Raw genomic sequence first — 6,000 nt, forward strand, 5'->3', positions numbered from 1 at the left:
CTTAGTACCTGAAACAAATGGCAGGCGAAGTCATGATTTAAACTCATATCTGGTTTTTTGTTTTTGTTTTTTGTTTGCTTTTTAATTTTAGAGAGAGAGAAAGCAGAAGAGGGGCAGAGGGAGAAAGAGAGTGAATCTTAAGCAGGCTCCATGCCCAGTGAGGAGCCCAATGTGGGGCTTGATCCCACGACTCTGGGATCATGCCCTGAGCCGAAATCAAGAATCTGATGCTCAACAGACTGAGCCACCCAGGCTCCCCAAACTCAGATCTGCTTTAAATCCAAAGTCCAGGGGTACCTGGGTGGCCCAGTCAGTTGGGTGTCTGACTTTTGCTTTCAGTTTGGGTCATGGTCTTATGGTTTATGGCATTGAACCCTGTGTGGGATTCTCTCTCTCCCTATCTTTCTGTCCCTCTTATGCTCTCTCTCTTAAAATAAATAAACTTAAAAAAAATTCTTAAACCAAAGTCCATGATCTTTCTAATACACAATAAAACATTTATCCTTGGGAACTAAAATGGGAAAGCTGCAAATGAGGATTTTCCAGCAGAGATAAGGCTTTGAAGGGCCTGTTTTTCCTGAAAAATCTTTCCTAGGTGAGCAGGACATCAGATGAGTTGTCAAGACTGAAAGGAAATGCACTCATCCTGCTCATTGGTAACTGTCTGGCCCTGCTTGAGGAGTGCTCAGCTTGCATATCGTTTTTTTTCTTTTAATTTTTTAAATGTTTATTTATTTTTGAGGGGGTGGTAGGGGCAGAGACAGAGAGATGGAGACAGAGCCGAAGTTGGAGGCTTAACTGACTGAGCCACCCAGGCACCCCCCAACCTGCATATTCTTTAAAAATAAGTTAGGGGCTGGGCACCTGGGAGGCTCAGTCGGTTAAGTGTCTGACTTCGGCTCAGGTCATGATCTCACGGTTTGTGAGTTCAAGCCCTGTGTTGGGCTCTGTGCTGACAGCTCAGAGCCTGGAGCTTGCTTTGGATTCTGTGTCTCCCTCTCTCTCTGCCCCTCCCCCGCTCATGCTCTGTCTCTCTCTCTCTCTCTGTTAAAAATAAATAAACATTAAAAATAATTTTTTTAAATAATAAATAAATGTTAAAAAATTAAAAAAAAATGTTAGGGGCACCTGGGCAGCTCAGGTGCTTAGTTGTTCGACACTTGATTTCTGCCCAGGTCATGATCTCACAGTTCATGGGATCAAGCCCGATGTCAGGCTCTGCACTGACAGCATGGAACCTGCTTGGGATTCTCTCCTTCTCTCTCTGCCCCTCCCCCACTTGTACACATGTGCATGCGCACACTCTCTCTTGTTTTCTCTCTCTTTCAAAAAATAAATAAACATTATAAAAAAATAAGTTAGACTCTTTGATTGAAATACATTTACTCTTTCAGGTCACTAGAGAACCATTTAGATAATATGAGAAACCAAATCATATGAAATCAATATGCGGATCAAAATATATTGAGTAACACTGTAACCTGGAGGATACAATGAAGTTTACCAGGGATCATGTTCGGCTGGGACACACTAGGATGGCTGAGGTCCACTCTCACTGGTTAGTTTCCCTATTGTTCTAGCTGTTAAATATTTTGAATGTACCCCTAGGTATTAGACATTATTCCCATCCTCAAGGGAATTATAATCCAATTGGGGAAATGTGATATAAACCTATAAAACTTTAAATGATAGAATTCGATAAAAACACAAACAACACTCTGTCCACATCAATTTGTCTTATTTTTCTTCCGAATCTGTATCCAGATGAACAAATTTTATATTTGCTTATTTTCTTATTGTTCACTGCTGTACCTTCCACACCTATGGCACTGCTTGGTCCTGCTGAATAAATACATGAATGTGTAAGTTCTTAAAGCAGAAAGTATGGCTATGGTGGTCAAGAAGAGTGTCATGGGGGAGTAGAAACAGCAGCTGAGTCTGGAAGGAAGAGGCAGTTTTGGAGAGAAGAGGTCTAAGGCAGGGAGAATGACAGGGACAACAGTGTGGAGTTTAGATGACATATGCTGTGACAGTTTTGTGGGTAACTTACTTTGGTTGGAACAAAGAGGGTCCTTGAGGTGGCCGGTTTACATACAAAGGTGTGACGCACAATCTATAAGGACTCCTTGGAGCGTTTAATTTGAGCAATGACTATAAGGCACTGTGGAGGCGTAACCTGTAACCTGTAACCAAAACTCCCTCCCTCCTTATCACTTTGCATAAAGAAATAGTGTGGATTAAGACATCATTTATAGGAAAGAACAAATGGAGGTTACAGATTTTTCTGAGCTGACACTTAGAAAAGAATGCCACCCACAAGAAATGTGCCAATGGGTGGAGCTGATGGAGATTTTACGGATGTTGCATGAGAATCGAATTTTTTCGATGGAGCTTCTGTTTTCTCTTGGTGTCCCCCTTGTTGTGTCATGACTTTTCCATTTAAAATGGAACAATTTCAAACCAATTTAAAGATAGACACATGCACACCTAATTGCGCACTCACGCAAGTATGAGGGCACATGTGCACGCAGAACGTGCGCGCGCACACACACACACACACACACACACACACATTTTCACACACACATGCTCATGCTCCCAGGCACACAGCTTGCTTCAGCCTAGCTTCTATTTCCTCTCATCTGGCAGCTTTCAGAATAATCTCACCCACCTGTTAAATCAGAGAATGTCAAGTTTAATTTATAACAGTGAGTAGAAACAGGATGCTACAGAAAGCATTTTAATTAAAATCCTTTAATTGGATACATGCTTCTTGTGAAAAGGGAGCTGTGGAGAGGGCCTCTTTGTCGGCACCTTTCACTCCAGTTGCCAGAGATTGTTGCGGGAATGGCCTTGCAATTGGAACCAGCCCTCTGGAGCAGTGGGGGTGGGGCAGAGGCTTGAAGGCCAAGAGAGGGAAATTGGGAGCAATAGAGAAAAAACAAAGGGGTGAATGGCCACGGATTTTGTGCAGAAACACAGCCTTGGTGTTTTCCAGAGGCATTTCTGCTGAAACCTATTGGTATCGTTTCAAGTTGGTTTCGCCTTAATCCTTTCATCATCTTTAGGATGGGATAGTCTCCAAGGGGAACCCACAAATACCCCTGACTTCAGGCACTGGCTTAGGAGATCTTGACAGTGTAGGTCAATTGGTGAGTGTGGGAGGTGGACAGATGACAGTATGCGGTTGGGGGAGGCCCAGCCTTTGCACCTGGGGTTCCTTAAGTGACAGCACTTAGACTGTCCAGCCCACACTGCAGGAAAGAAAATGTAGGACTCAATTAGAGTTCAGCTTAAGGAAGGGACTGTGTGCTAAAGTGGGGGGCCCAGCCTGGAAACCATCCCTAGAGCTCATGTGGGGTGACAGCAATAGAGTGTGCCAAGAAAGCAGAAAGGCATGGAAGTATTTTACTGGAAACACTCAAAGTAGCTGAGAAAAGTGGGAACTGGAAGTAGTTTTAGTGTCAGGTATGTTGCCAAGGAAACAGAAGACCCTAAACTGAGCTCGTTAAAGATCGTGGAGGGTGAATGGGTTTTTACCTTCTTGGTTTTGCTTCCACTTGCTGTGCCAGAAGGTGATTCAAGAGGGTATAAATGACACTGAATTCTTCTTGTGAGCTAAGAAAACCAGTGCTATGACCTCTTGGTATGGAGAAGAGACACACCTTGAAGGGTTTTTAGATATTATACATCCATTGCTACTGTTGGGCTCCTAGAGGCCCTGGTTATCAAAGAAGCAATGGTAGACCATTCTATTTGTTTACAACTATTGGTTGCTTTGGTTGCTTCTATCAGTGTGCTGGTAAATGTTTAACAACTGGCTCCTGGTTGGGGAGAAAAGTCTGATTTGTAGCATTTTCCAGCTTCCATGCTGTAAATATTTCCATCATGGCTGATTTCAAGATACTGATGGTTTAACAACCAGTTGGACAAATTCCTGAAATTAAAAAATTAGCTGTTGCATACCAGAGTGAGCTGAGTCCAACACACCATTGGTTCTTTCCTGTCCTGTTAAGCTTTCTTATAAGAGGTTTTTAGTCTCCTCTTCCATTGCCTTTGTGATTGGCCACATGGTTTGCGTTGGCCAATGGGATATAAATGGATAACACAATCCATATCCAAGCAAAGGTTTAAATATGCTTGTATGGTTTGGCGCTGCTATCTCCACCTCCTTTGAGCTTGTGCCCTCTACTTAGAGAATGATGTGTCCCAGTTAGTGGCTGATCCTTCAGCCTGGGTCCCAGCATGAGAAGACACATGGAGCCACCTAAGTTGAGCTGATCTCAGCAAAGCCTGGCAGAACACAGGCAAGCTGCAACCCATGTGTGATATGAGCAAAGAAATGAATGTGTGTGATTACAAGGCACGAAGATTTGGGGGTCTGAAGAACACAGAAATCTTCACCTAATCAGTAAACACTGAAAAACTGTTGATACATGGCAAATACTATGGAATTATACCTAGGTCACGTGAAGGGATTAGAGGTCTACAGTTCTGAAAGAAACCTCAAAGCACAATCATTTCGTCAATCATATGATGTTTGAATGCCCTCCAAAACATCCGGGCCAAATATTTGTCTGTTTTAATTGTCCTCTTTATACATGAAAATCTTTCCAAAGATGGAGATCTCGGTACCTCTTGAGCATGTCCACGCCATCTTTGACAGTTCTGCATTTTGGAAGATTCTTCCTATGTGGACCAGAAGCCTTTTCCTTTTCACAGGCACCTAGTATCCCTAGTTCTACTGCAAGGTGACATGGAAAGTGTAATGATTCTACAGGAGAACTCTTCAGATATTTCAAGACAATCTATATTTTCCACATTTAGTCTTCTCTGCATGTCAAATTCCTCAAAATTTTGAGGAGGAAAAATGTAAACCAAGAACTCCTCACCTAGTAAAAGTGTTATTAGTTCAAGAATGGGAAAGAAACAAAGATTTTTCCAGACCAAAAAACTCCTCCAGTGGATTTGATTTTAAGGTCTGTCACCATCCTGGCTCATCCTGTCTGAGCATCTCTACCATATACATACTGACATGCATGACTTATTGGAATTAGAGAGGACTATTAGACTCAGAAACAGGCCCAAGAAATGAGAAGCTGAAGTGTTGGTAACACATCAGGCAATATGAGACAAAACTGTAGACTCATGAAAGCAAAACCTGAAGTGTAAACCCCTGCCTAGGAAGAGTAGAGATGAGGAGATTGTCCAGGATGCAGCGAAAGGCTAGAAAATATGAGCAGGAGATTAATAAACGTGATGGTTAGAATTAAAAGGTAATATATATTTAATAGGAGTTTGAAAGAGAGAAGATTGAGAGACTAGGGAAAAGTAATATTCAAAGATAAATAATAGCTAAAATTCCAGATGCGAACACCTGTTTGAAGAAGCACAATGAGACTTCAGCAGGACCAAGAAAAATATGTCCAGACCGTACAAGTTTTACCTACAGTAAAACCATATTACAAAGAGTAAAAGAATCAATTAAATGTAACCAGAGACTGAAGAAGTTGCCTAAAAGAAAAACCGGATAAAAGGTTAATAGATTACAACACTTAAAGAGCTAAGGAAAAAAACCCAGAAATTGTTTCAGCCTAGAATTCTAAAGTCTTATTTAAGTGTATTGACCATGTATATTAAATGCTTTTTAGAAATAAGGAATTCAGAAGGTAGGGAGAGTTGTAAGAAGAACATGAAGCAAACAAATTAGTAAACATGTAGATTTAAAAAACTTGCAAAATAGGGGAGGTAGGTATCATAGTTAAGGCACTTAGGGTCCTGCATTTTTCTGAAGGACACAGATATTGATTAACTTTAGACTTTATGTCAATGCACATGTTTTTTTAGTATTTATTTATTTTTGAGAGAGAGAGAGAGAGAGAGAGAGAGAAAGCGAGCGCACAAGCAGGGGAGGGGCAGAGAGAGAGGGAGACACAGAATCTGAAGCAGGCTTAGAGTCTGATGTGGGGCTTGAACCCACAAACTGAGATCAGGACCTGA

Source organism: Panthera onca, chromosome C1 (genome assembly GCF_046562875.1).
Source record: "Panthera onca isolate mPanOnc1 chromosome C1, mPanOnc1 haplotype 2, whole genome shotgun sequence".
Taxonomy (NCBI): Eukaryota; Metazoa; Chordata; class Mammalia; order Carnivora; family Felidae; genus Panthera; species Panthera onca.